The 20,554-nt window shown below is 48.2% G+C and overlaps 1 long non-coding RNA gene across 1 annotated transcript in view; it reads left to right on the plus strand.

Annotated features, from left to right (window-relative positions):
* Window positions 1-11,132: 11,132 nt before the first annotated feature.
* LOC146809279 (uncharacterized) overlaps window positions 11,133-20,554 on the plus strand; it is a 271,123-nt gene continuing 261,701 nt past the window's right edge. The window contains exon 1 of the long non-coding RNA XR_014966385.1: window positions 11,133-11,571. This is a non-coding gene — a long non-coding RNA (uncharacterized LOC146809279). The remainder of the gene's footprint in view (window positions 11,572-20,554) is intronic.

Below are 20,554 nucleotides of genomic sequence, written 5' to 3' on the forward strand. Positions count from 1 at the left end.
CCGCCCATGGCCGGACAAGGCGAGTGATAGAGAGGACGTTTGGCCTGCTGAAGAGCCGATTTCGGTGCCTCCACAAGACCGGCGGCGCGCTCCCATATGCCCCTGCGAAGGTCTGCAAAATCTTCATGGTCTGCTGCATGCTGCACAACATGGCAGTTGAGAGAGCTGTGCCACTCATCCTGGATCAACATGACGAGGACCATCCACCCGTGGAGGACGAAGGGCTTGGCAATGGGGCTAGTGATGTGGAGGATGTGGAGCCGCAAAAGGACATCCGGACTCGGCTCATACGCGACTTCTTTGCTTAGTGGTGAGTACCAGTGTCTGAGTGTGCACGCATTGGTCCCCGTGTGGCATGTGTTGTGATGTGTGTCTCCACCTGCATGTATGGCACGTGAGTCAGAGGTGTGTGTGGGTGTGTCACTGGAGTGATGGTGGCAGTGATGGTTGTATTTCCCCAGTCATAATTGTGACATAGCATGTTGTCATCCATACATGTGTCGAGTAAATGCACATGCAAGTGGCTGTGCTTTTTGTGGCTGACTTCTTGTGTGTCTCTCTTTCCCAGGTACTTGCGCATGCCGTCTGCTGCTTGCATTGTTGTGGCACTGCTATTCCTCATGGACACGTCATCGTGGGCTGACTCAGCGTTACAGGCACGGACACGTTTGGAAGTCTCCATAGGGTAAGGGATGCATCAGGGGTGTATTGGGTGTGGCAGTTGTTCACGATGTATGCACACTGCCCCTGTCGATGTTTGGTTCCTCTGCAGCCATGTAGCATCACCATGGGACACGAAATGCAGCTGTGTACACCTGAATAGATGGTCAGCCTGATTGACAGTCAACAGTGATGGGATAGTGGATTGTGATGATGGCATCAATGTGTGTGACACTGCCCTCGGACACATACGGTTAGCATTGGCTTGACATGGTGTGGGACTTCCACATCAGTGGATCAATGGTGTATGGCAGTCTCTCCGTGAGCAGCTGTGGGTGTTTAGCTGTTAGCCGACAATTGTGTGCCAGTTCCATGGCTAACACGCATTTGTGCTGCAGAAGGGGGGTGCCAGTGTTGGACCCACATGTTACTCCACAAGATGTGTTCATGTGTACTTCAAGTTGCCTCTGCAATCCCGAAAACATGACTAATAAAGGTGTCCCTATGCCTCCAAGGTGCCTCTTCTCAGTCAATGCTGGTGTGTTGCCACGGTGCATCCAGCATGTCTGGCATGGTTTTCCCTGATAGTGGCTATGTGTCGATGTGTCGAGTAGCAAGATGCAAGCTGTGTGTGTGGGCTGAGACTGTGTATTGTGCATGATGTCCATGACTGTGTGGGTATTGTGACATGTGCCATCCCCATGCATCCAACGTTGGCCAGGCCCCCATTCTCTGCATCCACCGGACTCAAGCTTGCAGGACATGGTTCTGCCACCTGTCTACACATACCTGGGTGCCCCCCAGGACCCTGGACATGATCCCTGACCTCTGCGCATGACTGTTGCTGTACTCAATGTGTCTGTCAGCACGGTTGTGCGGCCACCCCCTCAGCTGGTTGGGCCCATCACGGGTGTGTATGGTGCTCCATGTCTGTCTTGCCTAATGCACTGTGACCCGTGTGTCCTGTGCCAGACTCAGGCCCCAGGGTGTGGATGGTTGAAGTCAAAAGAGAACTCAGGCATGTTTAGACTTTACAACACACGTGTAAGGTAATAATGCAACCAGCAGGCATCTTCTCTTCATGGTGTGATATTTTATTGGGGAGGGGGGGGTATAAAGTGAGGGGCTTTCCGGGAGTTTGGAATCCAAAGTTCAGTAGGGGAGTTGGTGTCCTTGCCATTGGAAATCCTCATTGTCCATGCCACAGTCTTTGTCAACATTGGTCAGACAGTGACTAGCAGGGCCATGTGGCAGAGAATGTCTCTTGATGCTGTGATGCTGTTGCTCCAGTGGGCCAGGTGCCAGGCCAGGTGTCCTGGGAGATGGTGATGTAGCGCCGACACTCACGGTCTTTTCCGTGGACGACCCGCCCTCCTGCGGGGACCCTCAGAAGCAGGCCGTGACGACGTCTGGGATGCTCCATCGGATGTTTCCTCCTCCTCCTCCTGATCCCTCCCTGTGGGTGGTGATGTTCTCCGCCTTCTGGCACAGGGAGGGTCGGCCATGTTGTCGGCCATCCGACGGAGTGTATCGTGAATTCCCGTGTACGCCGTCACGAGCTCAGCCTGTCCGTCCTCCATCCTCCGTTGGTGTTGCAGTAGACAGGCATGTAGCTCCGCATATTGCTGGGCCTGCTGGGTCTCGATCCCCTCGAGGACGGACACAACCTGGGCCAGGCCCGTGGTGTCCTGCCGGTATGTGTCCAGGATGTTACGGACATGGGAATATACCGGTTCCCCAGCCAACTGGTCAGGCTTGCGCCTCCGCCGTCCTCCACTCCCACCGCCCCTGCCCACTTGCACCTGGCCTGCCCTTGTGGGTACATCGGGTCTCCGGGACCCCTGAGGGGTGGCATTGGCGTTGTCGCCTGCCTCCTCCTGGGTGCCCGGGACACCGTGTCCCTCCTGGCCAGCCTGGCTGCATTGTGGTGGTGGGGCAGGGATCCTGGGTGTCTCCTGGGATGTGGCAGGAGTGGGGGTGGTGGTTGGCACAGTTGTACCTGACGCAGGTGCTGCAGGTGGTTGGACACCAGAGGGGCCAGGTCGGTCGGGGTCGTCCACAGAGTGGTGAGAGTCGTCGCTGCCGGTGGGATCGGGCTCCCGCAGATCCGGGTCCTGTGAGTCTTCCCCCCCAGTGTTGGGGGGTGAACCACGACATTGACCTGTGTGTGAGAGAGACAATGTTAATATTGGTCCATGCAACATCCATGTTTTATCAGTTTAAAAGTTGGCCCTTTTCCTCTTGGAATTAGGATCTGTCTTGCATTCCACTCACAGTGCACTTGTGCATGGGTGTGTCCCTTGGGCACCACTTTGGCCCCTTTAACTATGTGTGGCACAGTCTTACTTGCTGCGTCAAGTGTGACTGCAGTCAGCAGTGGAGTGGGCAGGTGTGGCGAGCCATGCATTGGCGCCTTCCGTGTAGCACTGTACATGTGCACATGGAGTGGATCCACACACTTATATAATGCAGGTAGCTGTCGTTGTGCTCGTGAACAGGTTGTGACATGGCCCTGTGTTTTGCCATGGAGAAGAGGGGGGGTTCTGGCACTGGCCACCCTTGGCTCCATGCACGCAGTCTACCTGCTGACGAGCAGACATTCCCACACACCACACGGCTTATTTGCTCTCCCTGTGTCTCCCTCCCTCTCTGTCCCCCTCTCCCTCCCTCTGTGTGTCAGCCTCCTCCCTCTGTCCGTGTCCCTGTGTCTCCCTCCCTCTCTGTCCCCCTCTCCCTCCCTCTCTGTCCCCCTCTCCCTCCCTCCGTGTGTCAGCCTCCTCCCTCTGTCCGCGTCCCTGTGTCTCCCTCCCTCTCTGTCCCCCTCTCCCTCCCTCCGTGTGTCAGCCTCCTCCCTCTGTCCGTGTCCCTGTGTCTCCCTCCCACTCTGTCCCCCTCTCCCTCCCTCCGTGTGTCAGCCTCCTCCCTCTGTCCGTGTCCCTGTGTCTCCCTCCCTCTCTGTCCCCCTCTCCCTCCCTCCGTGTGTCAGCCTCCTCCCTCTGTCCGTGTCCCTGTGTCTCCCTCCCTCTCTGTCCCCCTCTCCCTCCCTCTGTGTCCCCCTGTCCCTCCCTCTGTGTGTCACCCTCTGTCACCTCAGCCCAGCTTCCTGGGCACACACTGTTAGCAGATCTTTGAATGGCCCTTGGCTTGTTGATGTGAATTTGTTTGTGATCTCCAGGTACCCATTGGGTGTAGTGTGTGTGTCTGCGCTGCTGCTGTGGTGGTGTGTGCTGCCACTCTTTCACAATGTTGGCTGTTCATTTGCTGCTGTCATGTGCAAAACAGTGCCTTCACCCCCATGTGTTGATGCAAGGCGTCCGCCATTTGCTGGCGAGTCTTTCCTGTGTGGGGACACAGTGTTTGTATGGCTGTGACCTAGGCCATATGGGCAGAGGGCATTGTTGTCTGCTTCTGAGTTGCACTATGTGATTTTTGGGGCCCACCCTCCCGCCATCCGGGTTACCGTGTCATGTGTTGGTGTCTTCTGTGGCCTGTGACTTGACATTGTCCAGCTGGGTGCATGGGGCATGGTGGCGGCAGTGGCATGTGCGTGTTCATGGAGTGTGGTTGAGTCATGCGATAGGTTGGGGTGGTTGCGTGCCTGTTAGTGATTTTGGTTGTGGATGACGTTCCCCCCATGTGAGGTGCGTTGTTTGTGTACTCACCCGGGTCTCGGAGTCCTCCTAATCCTTCGACTGCCTCCACCGGCTGCATGGCCATCACCCTCTCCTCCCAGGGCTGGTAGTGTACGGGTCTGCGGGAGGGCCCTCCTCCAGTGGCGTTGGCCTGGTTGTGTTCCTCCAGCATCTTGGCTCGGACCCTCCTCCGCAGATCGTACCACCTGGCTTGGCATTCCTGCCTGGTCCTTCTGGTGTCCGCAACAGCATTCACAGCATCGACGATGGTCTGCCACATGGTTGTTTTTGCTGCCATGCTGGTGTTTCTGACCAATGTTCCAAAGAGCTGTGGCTCGACTCTGAGGATTTCATCAACAAGGACCTCCAACTCTCGGTTACTGAACTTTGGATTCTTGTTAGTGGGCATGGTGAGGGGTGTGGGTGTGGATGGTGGGGGGTGTGTGTGGATGGTTGTGGGTGTGTGGGTGTGGTTGTGCAGGTGTGTGTGTGTGAATGTGATGAGGGGGTGTTTGTGGAGGTGGTTGTGTGAAGGTGTGCAAGTGTAAGGTGTGGTGAGGCTTGTAGTATGGTTCTGTGGTGTCTGGCAGCAGTGAGTCTGTTGCAAAGGCTCATGGTTTGTGTGTGTGGGCCCTTTTTATTGGTCCATTGGTGGGTGTGGCTGTGTTTGAAGTTTGGGTGGGTGTGTTATAAGGAGTGGTGGTGTTTTGGGCCTCTGTTTGTTTTTGGCAGTTGCAGGTCAGTGAATGTGTTTTTTTTAGTGTTTGTTGGCCATGTTTAGTGGCTTTGTGCCATTCGAATAGTGTATTCTTGTGTTGTTTTGTTTTGTCCTGGTTGTGTCCGTGCGTTTTGAGCATGAGTACGGTGTGTACATGGGCCATTTGGTTGTACGGTGCTGTCCTTGTGTGTGGCTTGGTACGACTGGGGTGTATATAGACGGTGGTACGACACGTACAGGGGTGGGGGTTCGACTCGAACGTACTGGGGTGTACATACATGGTGGTACGACACGAAAAAGGGGTGGGGGTTCGACTCGAACGTACTGGGGTGTACATACATGGGGGTCGGACACGTACAGGGGTGGGGGTTCGACTCGAACGTACTGGGGTGTACATAGACGGTGGTACGACACGTACAGGGGTGGGGGTACGACTCGAACGTACTGGGTTGTACATAGACGGTGGTACGACACGTACAGGGGGGGGTACGACTCGAACGTACTGGGGTGTACATAGACGGTGGTACGACAGGTACAGGGGTGGGGGTACGACTCGAACGTACTGGGGTGTACATAGACGGTGGTACGACACGTACAGGGGTGGGGGTTCGACTCGAACGTACTGGGGTGTACATAGACGGTGGTACGACACGTACAGGGGTGGGGGTACGACTCGAACGTACTGGGGTGTACATAGACGGTGGTACGACACGTACAGGGGTGGGGGTACGACTCGAACGTACTGGGGTGTACATAGACGGTGGTACGACACCTACAGGGGGGGTACGACTCGAACGTACTGGGGTGTACATAGACGGTGGTACGACACGTACAGGGGTGGGGGTACGAATCGAACGTACTGGGGTGTACATAGACGGTGGTACGACACGTACAGGGTTGGGGGTTCGACTCGAACGTACTGGGGTGTACATAGACGGTGGTACGACACGTACAGGGGTGGGGGTACGACTCGAACATACTGGGGTGTACATAGACGGTGGTACGACACGTACAGGGGTGGGGGTTCGACTCGAACGTACTGGGGTGTACATACATGGGGTCGACACGTACAGGGGTGGGGGTTCAACTCGAACGTACTGGGGTGTACATACACGGGGGTACGACACGTACAGGGGGGGTATGACTCGAACGTACTGGGGTGTACATAGACGGTGGTACGACACGTACAGGGGGGGTACGACTCGAACATACTGGGGTGTACATAGACGGTGGTACGACACGTACAGGGCTGGGGGTACGACTCGAACGTACTGGGGTGTACATAGACGGTGGTACGACACGTACAGGGGTGGGGGTTCGACTCGAACGTACTGGGGTGTACATAGACGGTGGTACGACACGTACAGGGGTGGGGGTACGACTCGAACGGACTGGGGTGTACATAGACGGTGGTACGACACGTACAGGGGTGGGGGTTTGACTCGAACGTACTGGGGTGTACATACATGCGGGTCGGACACGTACAGGGGTGGGGGTTCGACTCGAACGTACTGGGGTGTACATACACGGGGTACGACACGTACAGGGGTGGGGGTACGACTCGAACGTACTGGGGTGTACATAGACGGTGGTACGACACGTACAGGGGTGGGGGTTCGACTCGAACGTACTGGGGTGTACATACATGGTGGTACGACACGTACAGGGGTGGGGGTTCAACTCGAATGTACGGGGTGTACATACACGGGTGGGGGTGTACAAACACGGGGGGTACGTCTCGGACGTACGGGGGCGGGGGAGAGTGTTGAGCGCGTATGCGGGCACATGTCTCCATGGTTGCTATGGGAGTTTGGTGCGGACGGTGTTTTTTCCATACGGTTGTAACATCGGACGCACGGGATGGATCGTGATTCCTCGGTCGGACTTCACCTTTCACATTTGTACGGTAAATCGTCCGAAGACGTGTCGGACACATTTTCCGACCCGAGGACGTGTGGGAAATCATTCCTGATGCGGTTCGTATGGACTTTTTACCATGCGAATCGTGATTGCCAGTTCGTACGGCACTTGTACGATTCGTACGGTAAAAAGACCGGATACGAGTCGCACGGGGAATTTTTTTACCGGATCGTGATCGGCACCATTGTAGAGAAAAAAAGTACTCCCTACACTTTAGCTGGAAAAATTCATTAGTCTGATTAAAATCAAAATAGTCTACATACATCCCCTCACAATTAAATAACTCATCTTTCAAGTTCTTTTGTAGATTAAGGAGTATATCAATCACTCACCATATTTTCTTTTACAGAATCTCTGCACTGTGCACCTCTCAGCAAAAGCAAAGAATAGAAAAGTTTCCCTTTCATTTTCCACACATATACATGTAAACATCAAATCACAATCCTTCGCACATAAACTCAAAAGCAAACACACATTTCTATTGGTTAAACATTTCAACCCTTTCCAACTGAAATACATTTCAACCCTTCCCCCAATCTGCCTTCTGCCTGTTACCATAGAAACAGGTCGTGGAACACTGCACTGAGCTCACAGGTCACAAGTTCAGCACACAATGTTCCTACACAAGACAGGAAGTGTGCTTGACTTTTCAACATATCAGCTTATCATATATAATGTTCCTTACAATCTGTTTTGTTAACCAATAACAATCATACCTTTAAAAAACAAAAATATACACCCTACCTTTCAGTGTAGAAAGTTGTTATACAACCAATGATTTCTTGTCATTTTTCAAAAAACGTTGCCGTGGATCCGCGCACCCACCGCGAGAGAATCCGTGTATCCAACGCGATAGGATGCGCGCACCATGCGTGCATTTCGCCGCTTTTATTTATTTTTTTAAAAAGGGGGGCCACAGGGGGTCCTTCTGGGACCCCTAAGCAGATCTAGAGGGTCAGAGTATTTCCACTCTGCCCCCTTTATATCTTTTACACAATTATTCCCCTTCCATCTTCAGCCTCGCTTCTACCGAGGCAGAAAATGGCTGCCAACAGTTCCTGGTTTCGAATGTAGAGAGACGCTCGACAGCCAATTAGCATTCAGCGCGCGATCGGGAGGGTGCGCGCTCCGTTCGGGGAGGGTGCGCTTACGGTGCGGGTACGGTCCGCGGATCCTCCGCGGCCATAGATATCACTAACACTTTTACCCTCATTTTCTCAGGAACTACTGAACAGATTCACACAAAATATGCAAAAGGCACGAGTCCGGACTGAGGACTACCTCTTTGCCAAATTTGGTGTCATTCCGTTCAGCGGCTCGGGCTGTAGCTGCGACAACAGATCCTATGGGAAATTGCATGGGGAAAACGTGTTTTGGGACCCCCCTTTTTTCTCAGCCCCCGCTTCACGGATCACTGCAAAACTTTCAGGGTAGGAGCGGAGCAGAGCTGGCCAAAAGTTTGGAGAATTTCGCGAAGATTCGTCAATCGGCGCCAAAGATATTCCCAATAGAATGTTGCGGATTTCCTATGGAAAATAGGTCCTAACTATAACTATCTACTGGCGACCGCCAGTAGATAATATATATATATATATATATATATATATATATATATATATATATATATATATATGAATGCTCCAAGGTTGCCCACCAGGTTGGGGAGCACTGAAGGGCCAGCGATACCTCATGGACCGTGCAGCTATTGTGGTGCGGCCTGACGCGTTTCGCTTATATAGCTTTCTCAAAGGCCGATACTTCAGTTCTCCAGCGGCGAGCTCAGCCATGATGCGGTGATGCAGTGCCTTGTATAGGTGCCAGGAGACTGAAGATCTCTGATGCTTCCCCTGTATGGGTCACAAGGGCTGGAAAGTCCATATTTCTGGTGCCAGTCCTTCCACTGTGAACCGGACAGATTCCCGACTCGGCGGCCCGCTTTGGTTGATGCGGTGGTGCTACCCCCGCGGCAGGTCTGCCGCGTGTAAATGAATGCTCCAAGGTTGCCCACCAGGTTGGGGAGCACTCAAGGGCCAGCGATACCTCATGGACCGTGCAGCTATTGTGGTGCGGCCTGACGCGTTTCGCTTATATAGCTTTCTCAAAGGCCGATCACTTCAGTTCTCCAGCGGCGTGCGCAGCCATTTAAATTACTCGTGCCGCTTGCTGATAGGTCAGCCATCTCCCACTGTATTATGGGGCATGTAGTGTTCATGCTGCGCTCATCAAACCTTGTATAGGTGCCAGGAGACTGAAGATCTCTGATGCTTCCCCTGTATGGGTCACGAGGGCTGGAAAGTCCTTATTTCTGGTGCCAGTCCTTCCACTGTGAACCGGGCAGATTCCCAACTCGGCGGCCCACTTTGGTTGATGCGGTGGTGCTACCCCCGCGGCAGGACTGCCACGTGTAAATGAATGCTCCAAGGTTGCCCACCGGGTTGGTGAGCACTCAAGGGCCAGCGATACCTCATGGACCGTGCAGCTATTGTGGTGCGGCCTGACGCGTTTCGCTTATATAGCTTTCTCAAAGGCCGATCACTTCAGTTCTCCAGCGGCGTGCACAGCCATTTAAATTATTCGTGCCGCTTGCTGATAGGTCAGCCATCTCCCACTGTATTATGGGGCATGTAGTGTTCATGCTGCGCTCATCAAACCTTGTATAGGTGCCAGGAGACTGAAGATCTCTGATGCTTCCCCTGTATTGGTCACACGGGCTGGAAAGTCCTTATTTCTGGTGCCAGTCCTTCCACTGTGAACCGAGCAGATTCCCGACTCGGCGGCCCGCTTAGGTTGATGCAGTGGTGCTACCCCCGCGGCAGGACTGCCGCGTGTAAATGAATGCTCCAAGGTTGCCCACCAGGTTGGGGAGCACTCAAGGGCCAGCGATACCTCATGGACCGTGCAGCTATTGTGGTGCGGCCTGACGCGTTTCGCTTATATAGCTTTCTCAAAGGCCGATCACTTCAGTTCTCCAGCGGCGTGCGCAGCCATTTAAATTACTCGTGCCGCTTGCTGATAGGAAAGCCATCTCCCACTGTATTATGGGGCATGTAATGTCCATGCTGCGCTCATCAAACCTTGTATAGGTGCCAGGAGACTGAAGATCTCTGATGCTTCCCCTGTATGGGTCACAAGGGCTGGAAAGTCCATATTTCTGGTGCCAGTCCTTCCACTGTGAACCGGGCAGATTCCCGACTCGGCGGCCCGCTTTGGTTGATGCGGTGGTGCTACCCCCACGGCAGGACTGCCGCGTGTAAATGAATGCTCCAAGGTTGCCCACCAGGTTGGGGAGCAATCAAGGGCCAGCGATACCTCATGGACCGTGCAGCTATTGTGGTGCGGCCTGACGCGTTTCGCTTATATAGCTTTCTCAAAGGCCGATCACTTCAGTTCTCCAGCGGCGTGCGCACCAGAAAATCATTTAAGTGCATACCAAGATGGCAGCCAGTGACTTCAGGAAAGGAACAACGACTGGCCATAGTCCTTTGTTGCTGCTGATGGCACCATTCCCAATTATAAATAACTTTATTGAAACACACGTAACTTTGTGGTGCACGGTAGCAGAGCACTGAAGAAGGCAGGACGCCGAAATGCATTTGCTCATTCATGTTATTAAACTACAGTGTCCCATGAGTGCTCCGCGTCCGAGCCTTCATTTTTACCGTGATCTCACCCTTCACATTTGCGGAAAAGAGGCACCCGTCCTGATTTCAGCAGAACAGGGTGAAAACTGGAGCTTTGATTTATACCTGCCAGAACCACTGCAGTCGAATTGGAGGTTTCTCCCGGTCAACCATGGAGGTTGTCAATCATTTATTGATGGGAAAAGCATACAGTCTTTAACCTGCAGGGATTTACCGAAATGAAAACAGCAGTAGTGACGAGGGACATAGAAACTGTTCAGTGGCATCCCTTTTGGAGAGATTAGCAGTGACTCAAGAAAGGACAGTAAAAATCCAGCCAGCACGGAATATGTGAGTAAGGAGTTTCGTTTTCTACCATGTGAGAAAAAATGAAGCATGTGTTCATTTGAGAACTAAAGAACTGTGAATAACCGAAAAACGAATTGTCTACCACTGAATTTAAATCATTTAAGTGCATACCAAGATGGCAGCCAGTGACTTCAGGAAAGGAACAATGACTGGCCATAGTCCTTTGTTGCTGCTGATGGCACCATTCCCAATTATAAATAACTTTATTGAAACACACGTAACTTTGTGGTGCACTGTGGCAGAGCACTGAAGAAGGCAGCACGCCGAAATGCATTTGCTCATTCATGTTATTAAACTACAGTGTCCCGTGAGTGCTCTGCGTCCGAGCCTTCATTTTTACCGTGATCTCACCCTTCACGTTTGCGGAAAAGAGGCACCCGTCCTGAGTTCGACAGAACAGGGTGAAAACTGGAGCTTTGATTTATACCTGCCAGAACCACTGCAGTCGAATTGGAGGTTTCTCCCGGTCAACCATGGAGGTTGTCAATAATTTATTGATGGGAAAAGCATACAGTCTTTAACCTGCGGGGATTTACCGAAATGAAAACAGCAGTAGTGACGAGGGACATAGAAACTGTTCAGTGGCATCCCTTTTGGAGAGATTAGCAGTGACTCAAGAAAGGACAGTAAAAATCCAGCCAGCACGGAATATGTGAGTAAGCAATTTTGTTTTCTACCATGTGAGAAAAAATGAAGCATGTGTTCATTTGAGAGCTAAAGAACTGTGAATAACCAAAAAACGAATTGTCTAACACTGAATTTAAATCATTTAAGTGCATACCAAGATGGCAGCCAGTGACTTCAGGAAAGGAACAACGATTGGCCATAGTCCTTTGTTGCTGCTGATGGCACCATTCCCAATTATAAATAACTTTATTGAAACACACGTAACTTTGAAAATTACATATGTTTTATATATGTATATCTCAAAATCGATGGAAGAATAAATGGGTATATAAGTGTCTAAATGGATGATTTGTTTTTGAAAAATTGATTGTATAACTGTATCCTAGTGAATACATGGCTTAGTGAGTAATGTTTAAATATGTAAATATCTGTATCAGTCTCTCACTTTGTGTATAAGTGGCTGCATGGGTCGGTGAGTAGCTACATGAGTGACTATATAGGTTATTAGTTGATTTTTTGAGTATCAGTATGAGTGTCTGAGTGTCTGTATGGTTCGGTGGGGGTATTACGTAGTGCATAGGTGCATGAATGAGTAACTCACTGTTTGTATGTGTTGAAGACAGCATGTGTGCAGGACTGTATGGGTGGATGAGTGTGTGCAAGGGTGTGTTAGTGAGTGAATGACTGTCTCAATAGTGTCTTTGTGAGTAACTATATATGTTTTAAACTAGTATATGTGTCTATTGGTGTATATAAGTGAGTATATGTGAGAGTGAGAGATTGGAAGAGTTCCTGTATGAATAAGTATGTGTTTCTATAAGTGATTGTTTAAAAGACTAAGTATGTGTACGTTTCTGTAGAAGTAAGTGTGGTGGTGTGTGTATAACTGTATATGCAAGTAAATGGATGTTTGATTCTTTATTAGCATGAGTGACTATGTGTGTGAGTAACTCTATGGATGAGTGGCGTTGTGTAACAGGATGTATAGGTGTATGAGTACATATGATGAGTGAGTTCATGTATGAGTGACTGTATAGGACTGTTGGTGAATGAGTGGATGTGTATGTGGATCTTAGAATTACTGAATAGGTTGTTGTAAATGGTATTGGTATGTCCATTGTTTTTTAACCTTGTAGTTTCTATTTTTGAATGTGTGTATCATAGGTTATATTAGGGGAGAGGAGGTCTGCCACTCTATCACAAGGATGATGTCATCAGTGATGTAATCAGTGATGTCATTTGATATGTCATCAGTGATGTCATGAGTGATGTCACTGACCATGTCAGGAGTGATGTCATATGTGACATCATCAGCAGTGCATTGCAGGCGCGTGAGTTATAGTTAGCTGAACTAACTATAACGGGGGAATTTCAATGGCTTTGTACGAGTGAAAAGTCCAGCTAACTATAACGCCCCTGAAACCTATGGTTTCTGCAGTGAATTTCTAAGGTTTTTTAAATGCTAATTCCTAACTATAACGTGCCTGAAACCTATGGTTTTTTCAGTGAATTTCAAAGGTTTTTTAAATGCTAATTTCTAACTATGCCTACAGACATAGGACATGTGAAGGAAAAAGAAAAACGCACAGAAAGAAAAAAAAGAAATGCAGAAAGAAGCAACAGAAGTCCTCAAAGGTGAAGAAAAGTGCAGGAAGAAGGATAACATGCAGAAAGAACAAACAGAAGAGCAGAAAGAAGCCTTGTTGCAAAATCATCCTGTACCCTCAACTTTTTCAGACGGATACTGGTGGTAACTGAGTCTGACTAACCAGTCCTAGAGCCAGTGCTATGTTAAAAGACACTCAGAATACAGTGAAAACACCTACATACACTAAGGAACACTATGCGTTGGGGTCCCCCTGTGATTAGCATGACCTCCTCTGTAAGCCCCTAGTATATAATAGGGCAGGGGATTAAAACTACCTCTTAAAACGTGCCACAGGGCGTGTTTGCACACGTTACCTCAGGCCCCGTTCCCTCCCTTCACCACTGTGTAAACGCGCCCTGTGGCCGTTCTAAGTTGAGAGATTAAGTCCCCTTGAATCCTAAGGGTCCCTAGGGTCAAACTAGCCCACCAGGTACCTTCAGTAAGCGCCACAGAGCTGCGTTGCATTGAGGTGTAAAAAAGGGCGTGACCTCAGAACATCTGTCTGCAACGCAACTCCCTGGCGCATACTGTAGATACCTGTTGGGCTAGTTGGCCAGTATTGAGGGGGAATTAATTCCCCAACTTACAACTGGCCAGGGGGCGCGTTTGCAGAGTGCTGCAAGGAGGGGATGTGGCGTCCGGCGCGATGCCGGTCTTTAATTTATTTAAATTTTTTTAAGAAGGAGGGCTGTGTGGCCCCCCTTATTTTTCTAATTTATTGGCCCTGGGGACCACATCCCCCAGGGCCTGCACCCTAATTTTTTTTGTTGAAAAAAATTTATTTGGAAGGGGGCCGTGTGGCCCCCCTCCTAAGGCCTTAATCGGCCCCGGGAACCCCAACCCCTGGGTCATGGCCTTTTTTTTACAAATTCTTTAGGAGGGGGGCTGCGTTGCCCACCTCCTCAGGCCACTTATGGCCCCAGGGATCCCATCCCCCGGGCCGTCCTCTGTTTTTTATTATTTAAAAAAATATTTATTTATAGAAAAACATAGGACATGCTGGACTAACTGTATGTACCTATCACCATGACGATTTGCGTGATATTCATTAAAAGGCGACTATGCATACAATGAATCCACTTATTTACACCGCTAGTGAAGCTCTGACGTGTCTGATGCCCTACCGTGCCTAATCCCGGAGCCCCCGACGATGGGTACTCTCCAAGTAGACACCCTTGTCGTTTATTTATACAAACATGGGTAGCTATTGACGGGCACATTTAATACACACGCACACCAAGCCATTCAAAGGGGATTCGACAAAAATTCGACCAAACTATGCAAGAAACCCCCTCACGGTTAAGAAAACACACATCCACCGCCGGCTGTGTAACACTTTTTATTTTACTCTCTGGAAAGGAGACGAACTTCACTTGGGAGTCACGGCGTGCTCCTGGCTGAGCCCAATTCTATGTTACACCCACCAGTGCCTGCCGAGTGCCACACACCTCTGTGTTGTATTCCACCAGCTAGTGCGTATGCTATGACACTTTCTAGCCCATGTGCACTGTAACACCACCCCGTGAATATGTCATGCCACACTTGCCTTCGCATGGGTTATATTGCCCCATCTAACGTGCCTTCCTCGATGCCTATGTTATAACGCACAACGCTATGCCATACATATTACAATCTGGGATCCATATCTTTGTCACAGTGCATATGCAACGTTACACTCCCCAGCACATATGTTATATTACAACTTTAGAGACTAGTTAGGTTACACAACACTGCCCTGTGCATATTACACTCCAAGGTGCATATCGCATAGCACGCGCTAGTGTCTGTGCTATCTTGCACTCTCCAATGAATCTGTCATTGCGCACAATGTATTGCATATTATATTTCACGCCCCGGTTCATCTTTTATCACACTTTTTGGTGCATTGGTTGTATCATTTACTATATCTAGTTTTCATTTTCAATCGTGCTCTCAGGACTATGTTCTATATAACACTGCGTCCACCTACCCTTTTCACGGGCATTACATTTTGCGATGGGGGGTGGAGGGTCAGGGGGTGTTTCTGCCAAGTGAGCCCGGAGTCACAGTCACGAACGTCCTCTTCTTCCTGAATAAAAGTGAGAATATGCTGCATACTTGTTCATATTTTAAGTAGTTCGCACAGACACACATTTTAAAAACAATAAAGTTCCTAATACCCACCTTCTCTGAACAGTTAGCTTGCTGCCCCATCCACCTCCTCCCTATCGTCTGTTGTCTGAATCCATGGACTAGCCTCCTCCCTCCTGCTATGCATGGTCTGATGTGCTGCCACTGCCCTCCATTTAGCATGATGTACCAGTCGACTCCTCCTGCCCTCCATTGCCCAATTCTATGGCCCATCATTGACCTCCTGCTTAGCCTCTATGCTTAGCTTGCTGCCCCTATTCTCCTTCCCCCTGCCCTCCGATGTCTATGTGCATGCCCCTGCTCCATTCTTTTTGACCACCATGTTCCATGGACCTGCCACTCCTATCTACTCTGAGTGTTCTGTTGAGCTGCCATTCCCCTCCCACCTGCCTAGCAATGTCAGATGACTGTAACATGTCCCTGCCACCTCCAACCTGCCTGCCCACATACCATGCCCCTATCCCCTTCCTCCTGTCCTCCATGGTCCATTTGACTGCCACACCCTTCTGCACTCCCTGGTCTGTTGTGCTGCAACTGCTCCTCCTGCCTGCCCCGCACGGTCTGTTGTGAGGCCCCTTCCCCTGAACTCTCTTGTCTGTGCCCAGGTCCTGACCCTCCCTTCTATCCTCCATGGTCCTTTGTGCAGGCCCCTGCACCCTCCTTCTTCCCCATCATAGCCATTGTGCTGCCACTAACCCTCCCACTTGCCATGCATGGTCTTCTGTGCTGCCATGGTCCCTCCCACCTTCCCTGTGTGGTCAGCTAGCTGCCCCTGACCCCCTTCCACCTTCCCTCCATGATCTGTGTGTATGCCATCATAGTCTCACTGTTGATATCCATGGTGTGTCTTGTTTCTAGTGCCCATCCTGCCTGACCTCCATGGTCATCTTGCTGCTCCTGCCCTGCCCCCTTGCCCCCAGCCCTCTGTTTCCATGTGCAGACCCTTATTCCCTCCCTCCTGGCTTGTCTGTTCCATTGTAATACCTCTAATCCGTCCCTCCTGCCCTTTATGGTCTGTTAAGCTGCAGCTTTCTCTCCTGTCTGTCCATTATGGTCAGCGAGCTACCATTGCCTCTTTCCCCTCTGTTCTCTGTTGTCCATGTGCATGGTCCTGTCCCCTCCCTATTGCTTTCTATGGATTGTTGTGCTGCACTCCCGTCCCGCATGCCCTGTGTGGTGTATTGTGCTGCTGCAAACCCTGATGCCTGCCCTGTAGGGTCAGTTTGGCGCACCTCTCCATGTCCCTCCTGTCCTCTGTTATCTGAGTCAATGTCCCTACCCCAATTCCTCCTGCCTACCATGATTCAATGTACCATACTTGCGAACATTTTGAACTTTGAAAAAAAACTGGGATATTGATTTTCCCCTTTGAGTTACATTGAAAAAGAGGAGATTGTAGACAGTTGACAGATCAAATAAAGCCCATTTGAGCTTAAAAACATTGGATGTTTCCTGGCTCAAACGGGTCTGTTGGCATGTATGGTTGTACTACCACTGCCTCTTCCTTCTGTCCCAAATGGTCTATTATAATGCCACAGCCTCTCTTGCCAGTCCTGTATTGTTGGTTTGTTGCCCCTGCTCCCCCTTTCCACTGCCCTCCATAGTCTGTTGTGCTGCCACTGCCCTTCCTGCCTGCCCAGTGTGGTCAAATTGTTGCCTCTGCGCTCTCCTACCTGCCTTCCATTTTCAGAGTCCATGCCCCTGGCCTCTGCCTCTCAACAGTATCCCAATGAACAACTAGATTGCGAACATTCTACATTTATTACAGAAGTGTGGAACGCCTGACGTCATCTTGATGTAATCAAAACTGTAATACCTAGAGCATTTCCTTTAGAAATTACATATATGAGAGGGTCTTATTTGCATCAAAAATATGGTTAGTGCTCTAAAAAACTAAAATGAGGACATATTTTCCGAGTTTTCAAATAGAGACAAAGAACTTTTAAATTATTTGCAATCTTTATGTTTTTTTATCCAGTTGACCACTTGATTAAATGTTGCACTTAGGGGAGAGGATGTGGTGTTACTTCCAGAGCTGCAGACTTTGCAACTGGGGAACCAGGTTGGAGTTTCTGCTTCAGATCAACATTCTGTGATTCTGGTCAAATCACTTATTCTCCCCATGTCTACAACCAAAATGAATTTGATCTTGTGTGATGTAACCAATGCTCATGTAAAGTACTCCAATACCTGAGAAGTCTGCACTATATAAAACTGCAAATACACAAAAAATAAGTGTTTTGCACACTTCTGTCATTGGGCTACATCTGGGTCATATTTGTGCTGCATTTGGGCTCTTTTGTCTCTGGTGGCCATCTTGGGAGATTTATTTGTTATGAAGTTTCCTAATTTCCACATTTACTGCAGTCTCCTCAGTAGGAAATGCTCTCAGTTTTTTACTTTGATTCCATCAAGAAGGTATTCAGATATGTCACACATTTGCCATAAATTCTGAATGTTAGCACTCTAGTTGCTCATTAGATCACTGTAGTAAAGCTACTGCTCACCACGGAAGTCTGCTGCTGGTATTAAAAGTGCATGTTTCAGTCTGCATATCAGTATTTTTCAATGAAATAGAAGAGGATTTGAGAAGTCACTCAAAATATGCCCTAATTTTTCTTTCTTCAGCACTAATAATAATTTCTATGGCAAAATGAACCCCCTCATTGTGTTCCTTTTTAAATTAAATGTTTTAAGTGTTACCAGTTTATTCCAATCAAGATGGCTTCAGGTGTGCCATACTTTTGTGATAAGTAAGACAGTAAGCGCTCTAGTTGTTCTTAAGAACACTCTGGGGCATTCTGTCATTGGGCTATACTTGGGCTACATCTGGGTGATATTTGGGCTACATTTGGGCTCTTTTTTCTCTGGTGGCCATCTTGGGAAATTTATTTGTTATGAAGATTCCTAATTTCCTCATTTACTGCAGTCTCCTCAGTAGGAAATACTTTTAGTTTTTTACTTTGGTTCCATCAAGAAGGCATTCAGATGTGTCACACATTTGCCATAAATTCTGAATGTTAGCACTCTAGTTGCTCATTAGATCACTGTAGTAAAGCTACTGCTCACCAGGGAAGTCTGCTGCTGGTATTCAAAGTGCATGTTTCAGTCTGCATGTCAGAATTATTTTATGAAATAGAAGAGGATTTGAGAAGTCACTCAAAATGTGCCCTAATTTTTCTTTCTGCAGCACTAATCATACTTTCTATGGCAAAATGAACCCCCTCATTTTGGTCCTTTTTAAATTAAATGTTTTAAGAGTTACCACTTTATTCCAATCAAGATGGCTTCAGGTGTGCAATATGTTTGTCATAAGTAGGACTGTTGGCGCTCTAGTTGTTCTTTAGAACACTCTGGGAAGCTGCAGTAGAACACAAAGGAATCAACTGACAGTCTCTGCCCTTGTTGGATGTACATGTTTTACTGAGAATGTCAGACTTCATTCTCACATGACTGAGAAAGATAATGTGAATTTACAGAAAATATGCTCTCAGTTTAGCTTATAGATCACCTTCCAAACCTCTGTGGGAAAAGCATGAGAAAATAGTTTTCTCTCAAACATGCTTTTAATGAGATGCTATCATGTATATTGGTCCCAAGATAGCTGCCAACACTTCTTGGATGAAGTTCTGACAGCCAATCAGATCTCACGATGAGATGTGTGGTTAGGCTCCGCCCAGATATATCTATCTTTTTAACTCTAATTTTCTCAGGAACTACTGAACGGATTTACACCATTTAAGCAAAAGGCACGAGTCTGAACTGAGGACTACCTCTTTACCAAATTTGGTGTAATTCCGTTCAGCAGTTTGGGCTGTAGCTGCGTCAAAAGGTCCTACGGGACAATGCATGGGGAAAATGTGTTTTGGGACCCCCCTTTTTTCTCGGCCCCTGCTTGACGAATCACCGTGTAATTTTGGGGATAGGAGCGGACTGGAGCTGGCCAAAAGTTTGGAAAATTTCACGAAGATTCATCAATCGGCACCAACGTTATTCTAAATAGAATGTTGCGGATTTTCTATGGAAAATAGGTCCTAACTATAACTACCTACTGGCGACTGCCAGAAGGTAATATATATATATATATATATATATATATATATATATATATATATATATATATATATATATATATATATATATATATATATATATATTCAATGAAAAAACCAAAGGTTTCACACATGTTATAGTTAGCTGGACATTTCACTCGTAAAAAACCATTGAAATTCCCCCGTTATAGTTAGTTCAGCTAACTATAACTCGCGCGCCCGCAATGCACTACTGATGACGTCACATATTACATCACTCATGACATGGTCAGTGACATCACTCATGACATCACTGATGACATCTCAAATGACATCACTGATGACATCATCCAGTGAATGTGTGTTTTTCTGAAAATTAAATATGTTTAATATATGTATATCTCAAGGTCGATGGAAGAATAAATGAGTATATAAGTGTCTAAATTGATGAGTTGTTTTTGAAAAATTGATTGTATTACTGACTGATTAAGTGTATCTTTTTGAATACATGGCTAAGTGAGTAATGTTTAAATGTGTAAATACCTGTATCAGTCTCTCACTTTGTGTATAAGTGTCTGCATGGGTTGGTGAGTAGCTACATGGGTGTTTATATAGGTTATTATTTGGTTTTTTGAGTCTCAGTATGAGTGTCTGAGTGTCTTCATGGTGCGGTGGGGGTATTACGTAGTGCATAGATGCATGAATGAGTGACTCACTGTTTGTATGTGTTGAAGACAGCATGTGTGCAGGACTGTATGGGTAGATGAGTGTGTGCATGGGTGTGTTAGTGAGTGAATGACTGTCTCAATAGTGTCTTCATAAGTAACTACATATGTTTTAAACTAGTATATGTGACTATTGGTGTTTATAAGTGAGTATATGTGAGAGTGAGAGATTGGAAGAGTTCCTGTATGAATAAGTATGTGTTTCTATAAGTGATTGTTTAAAAGACTAAGTATGTGTAAGTTTCTGTAAAAGTAAGTGTGGTGGTGTGTGTATAACTGTATATGCAAGTAAATGGATGTTTGATTCTTTATTAGCATGAGTGACTATGTGTGAGTAACTCTATGGATGAGTGGCATTGTGTTACAGGATGTTTAGGTGTATGAGTACATATGATGTGTGAGTACATGTATGAGTGACTGTATAGGACTGTTGGTGGATGAGTAGATGTGTATGTGGATCTTAGAATTACTGAA

Source organism: Triturus cristatus, chromosome 7, assembly GCF_964204655.1.
Source record: "Triturus cristatus chromosome 7, aTriCri1.1, whole genome shotgun sequence".
Classification (NCBI taxonomy): Eukaryota; Metazoa; Chordata; class Amphibia; order Caudata; family Salamandridae; genus Triturus; species Triturus cristatus.